The sequence below is a fragment of the Eretmochelys imbricata genome, chromosome 14 (genome assembly GCF_965152235.1).
Source record: "Eretmochelys imbricata isolate rEreImb1 chromosome 14, rEreImb1.hap1, whole genome shotgun sequence".
Classification (NCBI taxonomy): domain Eukaryota; kingdom Metazoa; phylum Chordata; order Testudines; family Cheloniidae; genus Eretmochelys; species Eretmochelys imbricata.
In genome coordinates, this window is record NC_135585.1 from 37,891,803 (window position 1) to 37,911,879 (window position 20,077).

Genomic DNA, 20,077 nt, shown 5'->3' on the forward strand with positions numbered 1-20,077 from the left:
CTCCTCCTGAAGCCAGACTGGACAAGTGGCCTGAGAGCCTTGGGGCCTGGAGTTCTCTGGTTAGCCCATCCCCTGTACAGAGTAGGAGCCCTAGGGCCAGCTCCCTGCACATCCGCTGCCATCTGCAAAGAGCCAGGAGTCCACAAGAGCTGGGGAGACTGTGCAGGGAAACCGAAGCAGTAGCCACCAGGCTAAGAACAAATGTGACAGCTGCCCTCTTGGCCAGCACAGAACCAGGGACCCCTACAGCTCTCTGTTTATCCCACACCCTGTGCAGTGCAGGACCCCTAGTGCAAGATCCCCTCACTCCCACTGCCCTTGGCTATTGGGCCCCAGCCCTCACCCAGGGGACAGGAGCTTGGTCTCCGTGGGCCAATGAGTCCCTGGTGTCTCTGCTGGGGCTGACAAAAAGGAAGAAAATCAGTGCAGGCCTTGCTAGGTATGGTTGTGTGAGACGGGGTCACCTGCCCCACTAGGGCCCAGGCTGAGATCCCAGCACATTCCAACCTGGCCCCCGAGCCACTATCAGATGGACATTCAGCCTCTGTATGCTGGTGCAGGAGGCATTTGGTCATTGCCCTGGGGGAAGCTGCTGGGGGAGGGAGATTTCCTGCTCACAGCCTCAATGGTCTGGTTTTACTTTAATTCCCCACCAGATAAGGAGACTGACAGAGACTGTGGGTGAGGGAGAAAGATTTGTGTCTGTTTCTTCATCCCTTCCTCCACATTCTTATTTACAATGTCACCAGAAAATGAGAACGGGCATTTGCATGGCATTTCTGTAGCTAGCACTGCAATGTATTTACGTGCCAGATATGCTAAACATTCGTATGCCCCTTCATGCTTTGGCCACTGTTCCAGAGGACATGCTTCCATGCTGATGACACTTGTTAAAAAATAATGCATTCATTAAATTTGTGATTAGAACCAGGGAATCCCTAGTGGAGAAGCCGGCCTAGGGAATGCAAGCAGAACTGGCGGGAGATGGGAGATGTGTCCAGTAGGTGAGCACAGAAAGCAGCTGTTTATTCAGAGACAGCCTGAGCATTTTAGAGCAGGCCTGAAAAAGGATACACTTTCACTCCTGTCTACTTCTAAAGGGGAATCTACAAACCCCATACTGAGGTTTTTAGGGGGAGGGGAGCCCCTCCTGCCTGCAAGCAAGCAGCCTGATCACACCCCAACACAGCTGCCTCTACTACCAATAACAGAGGCAGGCTCCCACAACTGCAACCAGTAAGGGAGACAAGACCTGCTATAAAAGGAGAGAGCACAGAGACAGTGGGCGGGCATGGCAGAAAGGGCTGGGACAATGGAGTCCTCTTGCTATTGGGCTGTCTCTAGAGACACAGCCCAAAAGAACAGATGCAGACTGCTAGGCCTAATTAGATCCTAGGGGCCAACCGAAAAAAGCCAATCGGGGGTAGTAGAGATCCCCTTGAAAGACCACATCAGGGACTGTGACATCACCATTATCACCTGACTCTGCACAGACTGACCTAGTGACTGGGGGGAGGGTCAGTGAGATGATAATCAGCAAAATTCTGTGCGTGTGTCCATCTGTTCCCTAATCTTCCTTTCCCAGGTTCTGGCTGCAGATTTTCCCCAGACGCTTCACTCAAAAGCACACTGGTTCAGATGAAAACATAAAACAAGATTATTAACTACAGAAAAATCCAAGTTGAATATAAATTATATCAAACAGATCAAAGCAGATTACCTAGTAAATAAACAAAACCTCAAACTAAGCCTAAAAGACTAGAAAGTTTGGATATGAACTAACAATTTTTCATCCTGACTGATGATACAATCAGACTTACAGATGCTGAAGGCACAAGCTGCACCTGCTTTGCAGCTTGAGCTCCCTACCCCTGTTCCAAGTCATTTCCTTTCGGAGCTTCTTTCAGGTGTTCAGCAGTGGGAGAGTGAACAACCACCAATGAGGTCACTCCCTGCCTTACATAGCTTTTCCATATGGCAGAAACCCTTTCTTTCAAACTTGGTTCCCAGACCAGTTTGTGGAAAAACACAGGTCCCCAAAACAGAGATCAGTGTCATGTGGTCTGGTCATATGCCATGGCATACCTTGCTGAGTCACAGCACCCATTGCTCATAGGCTGTCTGGAGCGTTCTCAGGAAGGCTCACCAGGTGGGGGATAAGATTCTCCTAAGGCCTATTGTTTCCCCTGATGGCCCATTACCTAACATAGGCCCTTCCCAACGCGCTGTCTAGACTGGAAGCATCTTGCCTAGTGCGTGTCGCCCAGGTGTAACTACATTTGAAATAAAGACACATAGGCTTTGTCTACACTAGCAACGTCAAAGCACTCCCGCGGCTCTCCCAGCGCTCTAAAAAAAACCATCCCCACAAGGGGCGTAGCTAACAAGAGCGCTGAAACTTGCATCGCTCAAGGGGGAGCTTTTTCATACCCCTGAGTGAGAAAGTTTCAACGCTGTAAAGTGCCAGTGTAGACAAGGCCATAGTCACAATTCATAACTTCAGATACCAAGATGATACATGCTTACAAATAGGATCCTCATATTCAGCAAATCAGAACTTTTCCAATGACACCTTACATGACCCATCTTGTACAAAATGCATCATAATTATGCCATAATAATATCATAGCAATGTTACTATGACGAATATGAGGTGTAGTGTCAAAGGCAGTTTCTCTCTCCCTTCCCCCAGCAGGTTCCCAGGAGGCAGGAAGGCCCATCAGTTCAGCAGCCAGGGCTGCAGCAGGGTGGAGGGGCTGACTGGGACTTCTCCTCCTCTGCCTGGGGTTTGCTTAGACCAGGCAAAGCCAGAGAGTCACTAATCAGCTGCTGCTGGAACCTGCCCCTAGAGGCAGGCAGTTGGAAACCTGGAAGCCAAATGCCACTGCGGTGTGTGGGAATTAGGAAATGGAGTTTTTACTGAGGCCAGCCCTAGTCAGGGCACTGAGAATTTCTCTCCAGTGTGGAGGAGTCTCTGATGTCCAATATGGTGTTAGCTCCAACTGAAGCATTTTCCATGCTAAGGACATCTGAGAGGCTCCTCCCTGTGTGGATTTGCTGATGCTTGATGCCCTGTAAGCACCAAATGAAGCTTCCCCCCACATTCAAGCTCTTTCTTTTGTGAACTATCTGATGGGGAATAATGCGTGAGCTCAGACTGAATCTTTCCCTGGAGTTACTGAAGCTTTTCCCACAAACCAAGGGTTCTCTCTCGTGTGTGGACTGTCTGATGTCAAGCAAGGTTTGATCTTCAATTGAAACTTTTTCCAAAGTTAAAGCATTTATAAATTCTGGCCCATGTGGATTCTCAGATGTTTATGAAATTATGAGCTGGGACTGAAGCTTTTCCCTTCATCCAAGTATTTATGGGGTTTCTCTCTTGTGTGGATTCTCCCATGCTTAATAAGGCTTGAGCGCTGACTGAAATTTTTCCCACAGTCCAAGCATTTAAAGGGTTTCTCTCCTGTGTGGATTCTCCCATGCTTAATAAGGCTTGAGCGCTGACTGAAACTGTTCCCACAGTCCAAGCATTTAAAGGGTTTCTCTCCCGTGTGGATTCTCCCATGCTTAATAAGGCTTGAGTGCTGACTGAAACTGTTCCCACAGTCCAAACATTTAAAGGGTTTCTCTCCCGTGTGGATTCTTTCATGGCTAATAAGGCCTGAGGTCCGACTAAAACTTTTCCCACAGTCCAAGCATTTATAAGGTTTCTCCCCCGTGTGGGTTCTCTGATGTATAATAAGGGCTGATGGTGCACTGAAACTTTTCCCACACTCAAGGCATTTATATGGTCCCTCTCCTGAGTGGATTTTCCTATGGCTAATAAGGCCAGAGCTCTGACTGAAACTTTTCCCACAGTCCAAGCATTTATAAGGTTTCTCTCCCGTGTGGATTCTCCCATGCTTAATAAGGCTTGAGCTCTCACTGAAACTTTTCCCACAGTCCAAACATTTAAAAGGTTTCTCTCCCTTGTGGATTCTCCCATGTTTAATAAGGCTTGAACGCTGACTGAAACTTTTCCCACAGTCCAAGCATTTTAAAGATTCCTCGCCCATGTGTGTTTTCTGATGTATAATAAGGGCTGATGGTGCACTGAAGCTTTTCCCACAATCAAGGCATTTATATGGCTGCTCTCCTGTGTGGATTTTCCCATGGCTAGTAAGACCAGAGCTCTGACTGAAACTTTTCCCACAGTCCAAGCATTTATAAGGTTTCTCTCCAGTGTGGATTCTCTGATGTACAATAAGGGCTGATGGTGCACTGAAGCTTTTCCCACAATCAAAGCATTTATATGGCCTCTCTCCCGTGTGGATTCTCCTGTGGCAAATCAGGCCTGAGAGCTGACTGAAGCTTTTCCCACACTCAAGGCATTTATAGGGTCGCTCTCCTGTGTGGATTCTCCCGTGGCTAACAAGGCCTGAGTGCTGACTAAAAGTTTTCCTACACTTCAAGCATTCATAGGGTCTCTCTCCTGTGTGGATTCTCCCATGCTTTATAAAGCCAGACAGCCGACTGAAGCTTTTCCCACAGTCCAAGCATTTATAGGATCTCTTTTTTTTGTGATTTGTCTGCAGGGCTGTGGTTTCCTTGGGACCATTGCCTCCTCTCCCACATTCAATGGATTCATCCACTTTCTTCCTTGGGCTGTTTCCCAGTTTTCTCTCTGACCTGTGCCAATTACTCCAGGCTTTTCTCTGTTCCAAGCACTGGGAAAAATTACTGTCAGATCTCAAAATGGTCCACTGCATTTCCAGTTGCTCAGGACCTTCCTGCTGTGGATTCCCCTCTTCGTTCTCACTCACTGTCTTGTCACCTGCTGGGGGAGAGAGAGAATCCAGTCAGGAGTCATTGCCTGGGCTGGTCAAAAGGACAGAAAGGGGAACAGCGAAGAGGAAAAACACAATACAGTAACTGTTGGGGAGACTGAGAAACTGGATTCCGCCTCCACATCCCATCCAAACACTCACAGGGAAGTGAAGTCAGGGAGAAAACTCCTTACAGCTAACAGGGTGGGTGGGAAACCATGAGCGATATCTGCCATGATGATATGACACCTCCTCACCACAACCTGACCTGGGTGAGATGAGGCAGAACCGAGGGGGCTCACAGCACATTTTGGAGATTTTCAGTTTTTTCCTTCATTTGCCAGTTTCTGTGTCAGTATCACAGACTCCTCACCTGTGTGGGTGTCTCTTGGGATCTTCCTTTCCTCAGAAGCTTGGAGATCCGGGACCCACGGCTCTTCCCCTGCTTCCAGCTGGGTGATCAGGTCAGGTTTGGGAACGGGGAGTCCTACTCAGGGGGTGAAATCAGGCATGAGCAGAGTGCACGGAGGATTGGTGGAGTATTTATCACAAAGGGCACATCTTGAGTTTAACCTGACCCCATGATTTGCTGGGGGGTTGTGGGATCTCAACAGATGGGAACATGGTCACTGAACCCCCTTGGAATTGGGCGGTGTCTGGAGGGGAGGGAGAGTTGTCACACCCTCACTAGGAGTTTTCAGGATCTGTGTGCTCTGGGGGACTTGCTGAGGCACATGCAGCTCTGATGTTAACCCCCTGCCTCTGTTTAAACCTCAGAGCCCTCCCCATGTATGGAGCTAGTCCCATGAAGAAAGATACAGAGAACCTGTTTGAAGTGAGAATTAATGCAGAGAGGATAATACTCTGCTTCTGCCCCCATGACAACTGGAGGGATGGAGATGCATTAGCATGTCCATTAGCTCCATGAATCCCTTATCCCATTGGAGGGGGTTTGGAGGTGAACGGTTCTCTAACCCTGGAGCTGTGGACTACCTGACCCATTCCCCTCTAATGTAACTGTGAGTGTCACTCAGACAGTGAGTGTCTGATTGGCTGCTAGCCTGCAGGGGGCGGGCATTAGGGTGTCTGTTTGTTTGCGTCAGGGAAGCCTGGCCGTTTAAAAATAGCCAGAGCTTCGCGAACCGGCTGAGCGGCAGCGAACCAGCTGAGCAGCGGGGACAGCAGAGCAGCTCACAGCAGGAGTTTGCCTGGGAGTTCGCCTGGAGTGAGCCCAGTGAGGCTTACGTCTTGCAAACTGCTCTGAGGAAGCTCGTAGTAGGAAGGTGATATGGAAGGGGGGGGTTCAGCTGTTGTGACCTGCACTGGATGTGCCATGTTTGTCTTTCTTCCACAGGACAGAAGCGACTTTGTCTGTACAAAGTGCAAGCTGGTCTCCATATTGGAAGAGAAGATTGAAGGTCTGGAGCAACAGATAACGACCCTGCGTTGCATACGAGAAACTGAGGATTTTCTGGACAAAACTCAGGATAGGCTTCTAGGGGCACAAAGCTCTAAAGATATAGAGCAGGTTGCACACAGGAGCCAAGAGGCCAGTGAAGAAGCTTGGCAACATGTGACCTCCAGAAGAGGTAAGCGGAATGTCCGGGTTCCAGTAACACAGACACAGGTAACTAACCGCTTTCATGTTCTCTCCTCAGGTACCGTTGCGGAGAGTGGACCAGATGATATGTCTGGGGCGAGAAAGCAGAAGGAGACTCCGCTGGTTGGAAGGCATGAGATGCGATGTCCTGAGGTTGGGGGTTCCACAACCACCACTCCCAAGAGGAGAAGGCGGGTGGTGGTGGTCGGGGACTCTCTCCTACGGGGGACTGAGTCATCTATCTGCCGCCCTGACAGGGAAAACCGAGAAGTCTGCTGCTTGCCGGGGGCTAAGATTCGCGATGTGACGGAGAGACTGCCGAGACTCATCAAGCCCTCGGATCGCTACCCCTTCCTGCTTCTCCACGTGGGCACCAATGATACTGCCAAGAATGACCTTGAGCGGATCACTGCGGACTACATGGCTCTGGGAAGAAGGATAAAGGAGTTTGAGGCGCAAGTGGTCTTCTCGTCCATCCTCCCCGTGGAAGGAAAAGGCCTGGGTAGGGACCGTCGAATCGTGGAAGTCAACGAATGGCTACGCAGGTGGTGTCGGAGAGAAGGCTTTGGATTCTTTGACCATGGGATGGTGTTCCATGAAGGAGGAGTGCTGGGCAGAGACGGGCTCCATCTTACGAAGAGAGGGAAGAGCATCTTTGCCAGCAGGCTGGCTAACCTAGTGAGGAGGGCTTTAAACTAGGTTCACCGGGGGAAGGAGACCAAAGCCCTGAGGTAAGTGGGAAAGAGGGATACCGGGAGGAAGCACAGGCAGAAATGTCTGTGAGGGGAGGGCTCCTGCCTCATACTGGGAATGAGGGGCGATCAACAGGTTATCTCAAGTGCTTATATACGAATGCACAAAGCCTTGGAAACAAGCAGGGAGAACTGGAGGTCCTGGTAATGTCAAGGAACTATGATGTGATTGGAATCACAGAGACTTGGTGGGATAACTCACATGACTGGAGTACTGTCATGGATGGTTATAAACTGTTCAGGAAGGACAGGCAGGGCAGAAAAGGTGGGGGAGTAGCACTGTATGTAAGGGAGCAGTATGACTGCTCAGAGCTCCGGTACGAAACTGTAGAAAAACCTGAGTGTCTCTGGATTAAGTTTAGAAGTGTGTGCAACAAGAGTGATGTAGTGGTGGGAGTCTGCTATAGACCACCGGACCAGGGGGATGAGGTAGATGAGGCTTTCTTCTGGCAGCTCACGGAAGCTACTAGATCGCATGCCCTGATTCTCATGGGTGACTTTAATTTTCCTGATATCTGCTGGGAGAGCAATACTGCGGTGCATAGACAATCCAGGAAGTTTTTGGAAAGCGTAGGGGACAATTTCCTGGTGCAAGTGCTAGAGGAGCCAACTAGGGGGGGCGCTTTTCTTGACCTGCTGCTCACAAACCAGGTAGAATTAGTGGGGGAAGCAAAAGTGGATGGGAATCTGGGAGGCAGTGACCATGAGTTGGTTGAGTTCAGGATCCTGACGCAGGGAAGAAAGGTAAGCAGCAGGATACGGACCCTGGACTTCAGGAAAGCAGACTTCGACTCCCTCAGGGAACGGATGGCCAGGATCCCCTGGGGGACTAACTTGAAGGGGAAAGGAGTCCAGGAGAGCTGGCTGTATTTCAAGGAATCCCTGTTGAGGTTACAGGGACAAACCATCCCGATGAGTCGAAAGAATAGTAAATATGGCAGGCGTCCGGCTTGGCTTAACGGTGAAATCCTAGCGGATCTTAAACATAAAAAAGAAGCTTACAAGAAGTGGAAGGTTGGACATATGACCAGGGAAGAGTATAAAAATATTGCTCGGGCATGTAGGAATGAAATCAGGAGGGCCAAATCGCACCTGGAGCTGCAGCTAGCGAGAGATGTCAAGAGTAACAAGAAGGGTTTCTTCAGGTATGTTGGCAACAAGAAGAAAGCCAAGGAAAGTGTGGGCCCCTTACTGAATGAGGGAGGCAACCTAGTGACAGAGGATGTGGAAAAAGCTAATGTACTCAATGCTTTTTTTGCCTCTGTTTTCACTAACAAGGACAGCTCCCAGACTGCTACGCTGGGCATCACAAAATGGGGAAGAGATGGCCAGCCCTCTGTGGAGATAGAGGTGGTTAGGGACTATTTAGAAAAGCTGGACGTGCACAAGTCCATGGGGCCGGACGAGTTGCATCCGAGAGTGCTGAAGGAATTGGCGGCTGTGATTGCAGAGCCATTGGCCATTATCTTTGAAAACTCGTGGTGAACCGGGGAAGTCCCGGATGACTGGAAAAAGGCTAATGTAGTGCCAATCTTTAAAAAAGGGAAGAAGGAGGATCCTGGGAACTACAGGCCAGTCAGCCTCACCTCAGTCCCTGGAAAAATCATGGAGCAGGTCCTCAAAGAATCAATCTTGAAGTACTTGCATGAAAGGAAAGTGATCAGGAACAGCCAGCATGGATTCACCAAGGGAAGGTCATGCCTGACTAATCTAATCGCCTTTTATCATGAGATTACTGGTTCTGTGGATGAAGGGAAAGCAGTGGATGTATTGTTTCTTGACTTTAGCAAAGCTTTTGACACGGTCTCCCACAGTATTCTTGTCAGCAAGTTAAGGAAGTATGGGCTGGATGAATGCACTATAGGGTGGGTAGAAAGCTGGCTAGATTGTCGGGCTCAACGGGTAGTGATCAATGGCTCCATGTCTAGTTGGCAGCCGGTGTCAAGTGGAGTGCCCCAGGGGTCGGTCCTGGGGCCGGTTTTGTTCAATATCTTCATAAATGATCTGGAGGATGGTGTGGATTGCACTCTCAGCAAATTTGCGGACGATACTAAACTGGGAGGAGTGGTAGATACGCTGGAGGGGAGGGATAGGATACAGAAGGACCTAGACAAATTGGAGGATTGGGCCAAAAGAAATCTGATGAGGTTCAATAAGGATAAGTGCAGGGTCCTGCACTTAGGACGGAAGAATCCAATGCACCGCTACAGACTAGGGACCGAATGGCTAGGCAGCAGTTCTGCGGAAAAGGACCTAGGGGTGACAGTGGACGAGAAGCTGGATATGAGTCAGCAGTGTGCCCTTGTTGCCAAGAAGGCCAATGGCATTTTGGGATGTATACGTAGGGGCATAGCGAGCAGATCGAGGGACGTGATCGTCCCCCTCTATTCGACATTGGTGAGGCCTCATCTGGAGTACTGTGTCCAGTTTTGGGCCCCACACTACAAGAAGGATGTGGATAAATTGGAGAGAGTCCAGCGAACGGCAACAAAAATGATCAGGGGTCTAGAACACATGACTTATGAGGAGAGGCTGAGGGAGCTGGGATTGTTTAGCCTGCAGAAGAGAAGAATGAGGGGGGATTTGATAGCTGCTTTCAACTACCTGAAAGGGGGTTCCAAAGAGGATGGCTCTAGACTGTTCTCAATGGTAGCAGATGACAGAACGAGGAGTAATGGTCTCAAGTTGCAGTGGGGGAGGTTTAGATTGGATATTAGGAAAAACTTTTTCACTAAGAGGGTGGTGAAACACTGGAATGCGTTGCCTAGGGAGGTGGTGGAATCTCCTTCCTTGGAAGTTTTTAAGGTCAGGCTTGACAAAGCCCTGGCTGGGATGATTTAACTGGGAATTGGTCCTGCTTCGAGCAGGGGGTTGGACTAGATGACCTTCAGGGGTCCCTTCCAACCCTGATATTCTATGATTCTATGATTCTAACTGACCAGGGAAGAACCTGACCAGGTGCAGAAATACAGGGCCCCATGGCTTCAACAGCTGAGGGGACAGGAATCCTTACCCAGTGAGGTCACATTCTCATAATTCTCCTGCATGACGTCCCTGTAGAGAGCTCTCTGACCGGGGTCCAGCAGAACCCCCTGCCCCTCCGTGAAGTACACAGCCACCTCCTCGAAGGTCACTGGCATCTGAAACAACAGGTGCTCCCCACTCAGTGCCTGCTGCCCCAGCCACAATCCCACTATTCATGGGGGAAGAAGCCCGAAAATGGGACAGCTCTGGGAGGGCCAGAGGAGCAGAATCCCACCCCCACCCTGCTCAGAGTGGCCAGGAGGTTCCAGGGAACAGAGAGAAGGGGAGAACTCCTTATCCCTCCCAGCAGATGGAGGAGGGCAGGGTCTTCTTATTTATCACCCACCTACTACACACAAGCTGATGTGGGAAGCAGTCCCTTTGTATTTCACCGCAGTCTCTGCCTAGTGGGTTCAGGCTCCAGAACTCTGGTCTGTTTTCCCAGCCCCATCCAGGGGGTTATTTCCTGTTTCAGAAACGGGGGAATGTTCACCCCGCCAATGGGCCTGTTAATAAATCAGGTCCTAGGCTGAGCATGTCCCAGCAGGTTTAACACATCCTGTCCCTTCCCTGCCTCACCCTGTTTGTTTCTGCCCCTCCCCCTCTACAGTAATCCTCCCCACCAGCTCCCCCCAGAATCCCCTACCTGAGCTGGATCCACCACATCCATTTCCCTTCCCTGTCCCCTAGGAAGATGGGATGATCTGGAGCAAAACGGGGTTGTTATTCTGCAGCCTGTCAGGGTGAGAAGGGAAATTGGGGAGGTTTCTGAATTAGCGTTAGTCCCTTTCACACCCCGATTCCCCCTACGCTCTTTCCCTGCAGACAGACACTCTAGACTCCGCCATGCTGGGAAAACCCTCAGTTACCTTATTACAATGAAGACCTGATCTCCCTGCCCCCTGAGATTAAACCCATGAGACACTTTTAAACCCTCCCAGGAACAGAGTCTCTGAGCCAAATGCTAGAAAAGAGCAGAATCAAAGATGCTGATTTGGGGGATCCCCCCTGACACTGTCCCCAGGGCAACACATTCCCCAGCAGCACAGGGACGAGGCAGAGGCAGGAACTGGCTTTTCCTCCCTCTGCTCCTCACCTTCTCCTCAGGAAAGTCAACCTGCCCCAGGGTGCTGCAGGGAACGCGGCTGGGCAGGGCAGGGAGCTTGGAACCTCCCTCCCCACTGACTGCTCCTGCTGCCCCTGCCAGTCTCTCCACTCTCCCTTCTGCATGGAAGGGCTGGTTACTGCCCTGCCATTCCTGTTGGTGCTTCCTCTCCAATAGTTACTGCCACTGCCAACAGTGTGCGCCTGGGTGTGTCGGGGCAGCAGCTCTGGGTGTTTCGGGGGCAGCAGACACCTGGGAGCAGAGCTGGGGCAGAGCAGGCGCCATCTCTGCAGAGTCACTTTCCTGCCTATAGGTCTCTCTCATCACCTGCACTCTCTGGCTCAGGAGTTGATGCCAGCAGAGTCCAGGGCTGCCCTAGAGGGCTAGTTCCAGCCACAGGAGAAAGTCCCCCCTCGGTTGGACACAGAGGGGCTTTAATGATGGTCTGTCCCAGCACAGACCCCGCTGGGGAGCAGCAGCTGCTCAGTCTGGACTCCCAGATCACAATGGAGGCAGCATCATGTGCCCCAGGAAGCTCTAGGGTTCCAGTATCCTTAGTACAAAGAGAGAGACTGACACCGGCCTCTTTGGCCTTAGCAATTACCAGAGCCCTCTGGTGGTGGCAGCTAATAACCAAGCCTCCCTGTGCTGCCCCTGCAGCCCCCAGGGACAGTCAGGCCAATGTTGATTTCATTTGCCCACCTAGACTCATAGTGGAATTGGAGACCCAGTTCAAACTGGTATTTTATACATTAACCGGAACCAAATCTCAACCATAAATTCGTTTTACCAACTGAACCTCAACAGAATTGAACAAAAAAAAAAAAGAGGGTGGGGGTGGGGGTGGGGGAAGAGTGCTGTTACCAGTTAAAATAAAGATTCAGCATTTTTTAAGCTCATTATACGAAGAAAAAAAACCAAACCCTACAGTGATCTTATTTTCATTTAAGAGAAGCTAACTAGCCAATGGGCTGGTGATGGCTCCCATTGTGCCCCAGGATAGTGAGAAGAGAATGAGAATAGAAGGGGGCCAGACCACGAGCGCAGGGAGGGAGGGAGAGGGGAAGCTTGGGAGCTGCCTGCACACCATGGGAGGCAGAAGCGGGGCCAGAGGTAGATGAGCCACCTCTGAGAAGTCCCTCTGGGGACAGAAGAGGTGGGATGCTCCCTGGGCCCTGAAGTTCATAATAACTCTTCAAGTCCAAGGGCAAAGGTTAATGGCTCCCCAACCTTCGCCTCTTAGACAGGCCTCCTTCCACCACTCCCAGCCCCTGGGGCAGCTCTTCCCTCCAGTTGCCGCAGTTGAGGCAGGGTTCATGATCCAAGCTCCCTTCCTCAGTGAAGCCACCTGCAGGGCTCCCTCCCAGCCTCCTCCAGGCACTGTCTGATACCCACCCCCAAACCCCCACCCCTACCCCAGATAGATACGTTTCTCTCATATGTATATCTTGATCCTAGACATCAATTCCCACTGTCAGCAGAGGACAAAGTCAAGGCAAAATTTCATTACACCAAAACATGGATAAAGATGGAAATGTTTGAGTCAGAAATCAGAAATAATGATATCACAGAACCAATGTCAGACACGTCTGAAATTGAAAGATGAATTGGAACTTATGCTGAACTCTTGTGAAACCTCTAAAAAGGAAGCGATATCTGGACGAAGGCAAGCCCAAAAAAGGATTGGACCAATTCCTGATTCATTCGCAGATGGGCCACATCACCATAAGAAAGAAAACATACCGAACTACTGGGAACATCTGAAAAATGTCACGCCCAAGCTAAATCAACTAGCAACTGGCAGTTACAGCAACACAAGTGAGTGTCGAAATACAATTTCCAGGCCTCAAGTGTATCCTTTCACTGCACAGGTCCAATATGACAAAGCAAATGTTTCAATATTTTTTTTAGGTTTCTCAAACAGATTGTTTAGGAAAAATAATTATGTATATTTGACAACATAAAAACATATGGAAAATTCATGTAAAGCTAGTTACTAAATACATAAATAATCAAAAATCAAAACAGTTTCCATTTTAAGTTGCAGATCTTTCTTGGATTTACCTCTACTAAGATTGAAATAGGATTTAAACCGGTAACTGAACTTCTATTTTTGTTTCTTTGGGTGGCTTGAACCAGAAATGAAACCGAACCTACTGAATGGAACTGAACCTCAATCAAACCAAAACAAATACCAGTTGGATTCCTTGCCTGCTGTTGCTAACAGTGACTCTGGTTTGACACAGAAATCAGAGCAGGAACCTGTTCAGTCCTGTCAGCCCCAAACATTTATCATTCAGGAGTCGGACCCCACAAATAATGAGACTGTCTTAAAAAAACCCCAAGACTAAGGGCCTGTCTACACTACCGTTGGAGATCGGCAACTTCAGCTACATGAATAACGTAGCTGAAGTCAAAGTACTTAGATCTGCTTACCGTGGTGTCTTCCCTGTGGTGTGTCGACGGGAGACACTCTCCCATCGATTTCCCTTGTGCTTCTCCTTGAGGTGGAGTACCGGAGTCAACAGGAAAGCGATCGGCGGTCGATTTATCGCATACTAGATGCGATAAATCCAGCCCCTGCTGAATTGATCACTGCCCCGTCTATCCGGCTGGTAGTGAAGACATGCCCTAAATTAGGAGCAGGGAGTGTGTGCGCGCATGGGGGTGGGGGCGAAAGCGTAATATTTGCTTTGTAAATTCTGAGCCCATAGGGGGAGGTCCACTGCGCCCCGCTTGTTTAACCATTACTAGGGAAAAAGATTCCCCACTGACTGCTGGGCGGGGCAGCCCCATCCCCCTTTCCTACCCCATGGGCTGGGGGAGCTGCCATTATATCTCTCACCATCCCCCTCCCCTCTGGCTCTCCCTTCCTCAGCCCATCTCCGCTTGCTCTCATATTCTCCCTCCAGCTTCCCCAGTCACCCCTCCCCATATCCCGCCTTTTCCTTCACTTTATCCCCCCCACTCAGAGTTTCCCTCTATTCCAGCTCTGTTCCCCTGAGCCCCAGAATCCTCCCCCTGCTTCCTGTGTGTTCCCTCAGCCTCCCTTCAGCAGCCCCACATCCCCAAGGCCCTAACACCCCTGTATCCCTGTCCACCCCCCCATCCTGCCCCCTGCAACCCTGTTCACCCCTTCCTACTCCCTCACACACCCTTGTTCACCTCTGGCTCTCAGAGCCCCCTGCCCCTCTTCAGTCCCCTTCTGGCTCCCCACATGTTGCTGTCCCACCCCTAATCCCTCCCACTCAGGGCAAACCATGGGAGCTGGCAGCCAGCTTTCCTCTGCCCAATGCAGGGAATCGCGGCCAGCCCAGCTGGGAGCAGCCTGGGGCATCCCCCTGCCCCTGCAGACAGGCTGCTCCGGGGGCAGCGCTCGGTGGGGAGGGGGAGGGGGGCAGGTCTCACCTTCTCGCCACGTGGGGCACTGCCTGGGAGCAGGGCCCTGGGTGCCAGTAGGGGCGTCGGGACAGGCTGGGGTCTGTACTGGGAGAGTCTCTCGGGGAGCAGCAGGAATGTTCCTCCCTCGATAGGAAACCTCCCCCGCCTGCAGCCAGGGCTCTGGGGTCCCCAGCGGCGGCAGCGGCCGAGGCCCTGCGGTCTTGCAAGGAAGGTGGATTGCAGCGTAACAGAGTCACTGCAGAGACGGCAATTCCCTTCCTGCGGCCAGGCTGCGTGACCCCGGGGATGGCTCCGTCCGGTGCCTCCTGGGTCCTAGTGAGATCGATTGCACTAGGTTTGGCCTGCGTGTGTGTGTCTGTTATTGTTATTATTTATTGTATTGTCATCCCCTGACCCACCGATGGGGGGGGGGGGGTTTAGTGGTCAATTGCCCAGGGGCCCGGTGATTTAAAAGGGCCCGGGCAGATGGGATAATTTTTATTTAAAAAATACATAACTAAGATTAAAAAAGACCATCCCCCTGCCCCAGACCTTCCCTCTCTGGAGGGCCACATTCGCTAGGAATAGGCAGCTCCTCTCAGCATTAAGGAGGCATGATGCATAGAAGGCCCCCTGTCAGTGGGCGGACAGAGAGGAGCCATCCAGACTGGACGTCTATGAAGACACTGGATTTTTCCCAAGAGTTCCCAGGATTAACCCAGTGTGATGTGATCCCGGGGTGCAGCTTGGGACCATGGGACCGCTGTGCCCCCTGAACTCTCTCCAGCTTAGGCTGTCTCTCACAGTGCCTTGCTAGTGACCAGCAGCCAACCCCTCCAGGTGCTGTTGTCACTCAGCACAACCGCATATGGAGCCCCACGCCCAGCTAGATTGCAGGAATGCTCTCAGAGCCACTCATGAAACACAGAGAGGCACCACCCAGATCCCAGCACTGTACCCCAGGAATATACCGCCCTGCACTGCTCAAGATTAATTTATTAATTGGTTCACCACTTCATCAATGGAAAGTGGACATACACCAGCCTTTGTAAAAACCTGAGCAGGTTTACCACACACACTTCATACAAACTCACCGGTAAAGATAAAGAGTAAATGAAGTTTATTGACTATAAGGATAGAATTTAAATGACTATAAGTGATAGGCAAAAAGTCAGCATAGTTACCAAAATAAAATATAAGCAGGCAGTCTAAACTCTTAACTCTATTAGAATGGGCAACAACTAGATCAAGCAGTTTTTCTGACCCCACTGGATATTGCAGTCCATAGTACACAGATTTCACCCTTGAAATCTGGGCCAGTCCCCTCAGTTGGAATTTCCAGTCTTCTCAGTGTCCTGGTTGCTCGCAGCATAGGTGAGTGAAGGAGAAAGGCCAAGCATCATGTGGCTACTGTGTTCTGTTTTATACCCTCAGTTCCATGCACTTGGGGAGCACAAGTCCAGGCATGTCTGGGGGCATTGTTGAGTCTCTAAGCAAGGTTGAGCAATTCCCCTCATGTGGCCTCATGCAGGTGAGTCATTGAATTGCAGCTCCCTTGCTGGACAATGGCTGGTGAAGTCTGTTCAACAGCACCCACCCAGGTGTTGGTTACCTCCCTTGTCATTGTCTCTGTGGAGCTACTGTCTGGGCTCCTCCCAAATCCACAGCATGTTTTAGTGACAACCATACAGCACATTCTCATAACTTCATATGCATTAATTATATACATATTTAGATAGAAAAATGATTTTCAGCAGATCATAGCCTTTCCCCTGATACCTTACAAGGCATGCCTTGTAAGGGAAAATCACAATGATATAAAAATGAGGAATGTGGGGGTCACAGGATGCTCCCCCAAGGTATAGAATGTCATACCGGGATATGGGGGTGATGGGTTTTTGGTCCTACAGAAGCTGCCCAGAACCCAGAGAGCGAGAGGACATGTTTTCCGGTGACACTGACTGTGGCGGGATTCACTCTGGTAAGAGATTGATCCAGGAAGCAGTTTGTAAGCTATGGTCTCTTTTCTCCACAGCATGTTCACAGCCTGCTAGCACAGCGTTGAGCTGCAAGGTCTTCCCTAGTTCGGGCCGTGGAGTTGTCAGTGGTATGCCAACAGGTTCCTCTGGTTACCAGGAGGAAACACAAGGAGGAGGGTACAAGATGGGAAGCCTCCCGATTCACAGTGAGAAAGTAGGACAATTGGCTAGTTATCTTAAGTGCATGTACACGAACACAAGAAGCCTGGGAAACAAACAGGAAGAACTGGAAGTCCTGGCACAATCAATGAACTATGATGTGATTGGAATAACAGAAACTTGGTGGGGCAGTTCACATGACTGAAGCACTGTCATGGATAAGTATAAACTGTTCAGGAAGGACAGGTAGGGGAGGAAAGGTGGAGGAGCTGCATTGTATGTAAGAGAGCGATCTATGTATGTTTGAAACTGGAGAAAAGCCTGCTGAGAGTCTTTGGGTTAAGTTTAGAGCAGCAAGGGTGATGTCATGGAGGGCGTGTGCTATAGACCACTGGATCAGAAGGATGAGGTAGACGAGGCTTTCTTCGGACAACTAACTGAAGTTTCCAGATCACAGGCCCTGGTTCTAATGCGGGACTTCAATCACCCTGACATTTGCTGCGAGAGCAATACAGCAATGCACAGACAATCCAGGAAGTTTTTGGAGAGTGTTGGGGACAACTTCCTGGTACAAGTGCTGGAGGAACTGACTAGGGGCCGTGCTCCTCTTCAGTACCAGGTTTACCATGGCGTCGAGCCCAGGCTCCAAAGGGGCCCCGGCCTGGCCCGCTCTGCTTGGGCTACAGTCCAAGGCCCCACCAGCTCTTTTCCACCCCCCACCCAGCACTCTCTCCTGCCGGGGCAGAAGCTTGGTCCTGCCAGCTCCTAGGGCTCCTGCTGCAGGGCAGGCTTCACCTGCACCCACCGGTAGCCAGGCTCCCCCCTCCCCCGCCTCTTCCCCAAAGCGTGCCGCATTCCTGCCCCTTCCCCTACCAGCACTTTCCGTGCTGCTGAACAGCTGTTTGCTGGTGCTCCTGGAGGGTGGGGGAGGAGTGGGGCAGCAGCACGCTCGGGGGAGGAGGTGGAGAAGACGGGGGCAAGGCCTTGGGGAAGGGGGTGGAATTTGGGCAGGGCAGAGCAAAGGTGGGGTCCCCTGCACTCCTCCTACACATACCCCCTTTAGCCCCCTGCCATGAGCCGCTCAGGGCAGGAGGCTGGGAGCACACCCACGACCCCAGCCCACACCCGGAGCCCTCTGCCCTGACTCCTGCACCCCCCCACACATCCCAGCCCCCTGCCCTGACTCCTGCACCCCCCCCACATCCCCACCCCCACTCTGAGCACCAAATGGGAGCTCCTGCACTGCCCCCCCACACATTCCCACCTGCACCCCTCACACCAAACAGGAGCTGCCCCAGGTAAGCGTTCCACACCCCAACCTCCTGCCCCAACCCTGAGCCCCCTCCCTCACCACTCTAGCTCCAGGCCAGACCCTGCACCCCAACCCTCACCCTGACTCCTGCACCCCCCCACACACACTCCCAGCCCCCTGCCCTCCCTGACTCCTACACCCCTCTCACACACACCCAGCCCCCTGCCCTCCCTGACTCCTGCACCCCTCTCACACACACTCAGCCCCCTACCCTCCCTGACTCCTGCAACCCCCAAATCCCCTGCTCCCCCATACCACCAGCCCCCTGCCCTCCTTGACTCCTGCACCACCATCATCCCCACATCCCCACCTGCACCCCTCGCACCAAATGGGAGCTGCCCCAGGTAGGCGCTCCACACCCCAACCCTAAGCTCCCTCCCTCACCCTAACTCCTGGCCAAACCCTGCACCCCAGCCTGCTCCTGAACCTTAACTCCCTCCCAGACCCTGCACCCCGAGCCCTGAGCCCCCTTCTGCACCCTAAGTCCTGGCCAAACCTCACACCCCAATGCATTTTTACATTTTTTTATAAAGCGCTCTTATTCAAAGAGCTTTACAATCATTAGCTAATAGTACAAACAATATTTGGAAAGATCATTAAGTGGTTCACCGAGACCCCCAGTGATTTTCAAGTGGTCTGTGGAAAAATAAGTTAGACTACAAAAACAATCAAGGTACTGCACCTTATTTTCATTTACTTGCTATTACTTATAAGAGGTGACATAAATATAAAGGGAAGGGTAGACACCTTTAAAATCCCTCCTGGCCAGAGGAAAAACCCTTTCACCTGTAAAGGGTTAAGAAGCTAGGATAACCTCACTGGTACCTGACCAAAATGACCAATGAGGAGACAAGATACTTTCAAAAGCTGGGAGGAGGGACAAAAACAAAGGGTCTGGGTCTGTCTGTGTGATGCTTTTGCCGGGGACAGAACAGGAATGGAGTCTTAGAACTTAGTAAGTAATCTAGCTAGGTATGTGATTATGATTTCTTTAAATGGCTGAGAAAATAACTGTGCTGAATAGAATGAATATTCCTGCCTGTGTGTCTTTTTTGTAACTTAAGGTTTTGCCTGGAGGGATTCTCTATGTTTTGAATCTAATTACCCTGTAAGGTATTTACCATCATGATTTTACAGAGGTGATTCTTTTTGACTTTTGACTTCTATTAAAATCCTTCTTTGCAGAAACTGAATGCTTTTTTCATTGTTAAGATCCAAGGGTTTGGGTCTGTGTTCACCTATGCAAATTGGTGGGGATCTTTACCAAACCTTCCCCAGGAAGTGGGGTGCAAGGGTTGGGAGGATTTTGGGGGGACAGATGTTTCCAAACAATGCTTTTCTAATAAATAACCCCAGATAAACCTTTGGTGGTGGCAGTGGAAGTCCAAGGGCAAAGGATAAAATAGTTTGTACCTTGGGGAAGTTTTAACCTAAGCTGGTAAAAGTAAGCTTAGGAGGTTTTCATGCAGGTCCCCACATCTGTACCCTAGAGTTCAGAGTGGGGAAGGAACCTTGACAGAGGAGGATGAAGAAAAAAAGAATGAAAAACAGGGGCGGGGGGAGATCAGAGAGAATGTTCTTTTTCTTGGCTGGGTCCCAAGGAGGGGCCCCAAAAATGAAGCTGAGCACAGGGTCACACTGACTCTAAATCCACCACTGGGGCTGACCCCCGCTCCCCGAGCTCCACATACGGCTGCCAAGACAGGGGCTGACCCTCCCTCACCCCAGCTCCCCACACCACTGCCAGGAGCTGGGGCTGGCCCCTAACCACCCCCCCAAGCTCCATTCTGGCTGGGGCTCACCCCCGAAGCCCTGCTGCATGACACCTCGCGTTGTTCCCCCCTCTCCCCCCACACCGCTGGGGTGGCGCACCGGACTTTTTTGGTAGACTGGGCATTTGTTCATTTGCTCTTGCCAACTGATCAGCCGGCAAGAGCAAACTGTATAAATGCCGATTTTT

At 50.9% G+C, this 20,077-nt stretch overlaps 1 pseudogene across 1 annotated transcript in view; it reads right to left on the reverse strand.

The window, feature by feature from the left end:
- Nucleotides 1–1,633: 1,633 nt before the first annotated feature.
- LOC144275109 (uncharacterized) overlaps nt 1,634–20,077 on the reverse strand; it is an 807,364-nt pseudogene continuing 788,920 nt past the window's right edge. The window contains exon 5 of the transcript XR_013347984.1: nt 1,634–4,550. The product of XR_013347984.1 is annotated as an uncharacterized LOC144275109 (transcript). The remainder of the gene's footprint in view (nt 4,551–20,077) is intronic.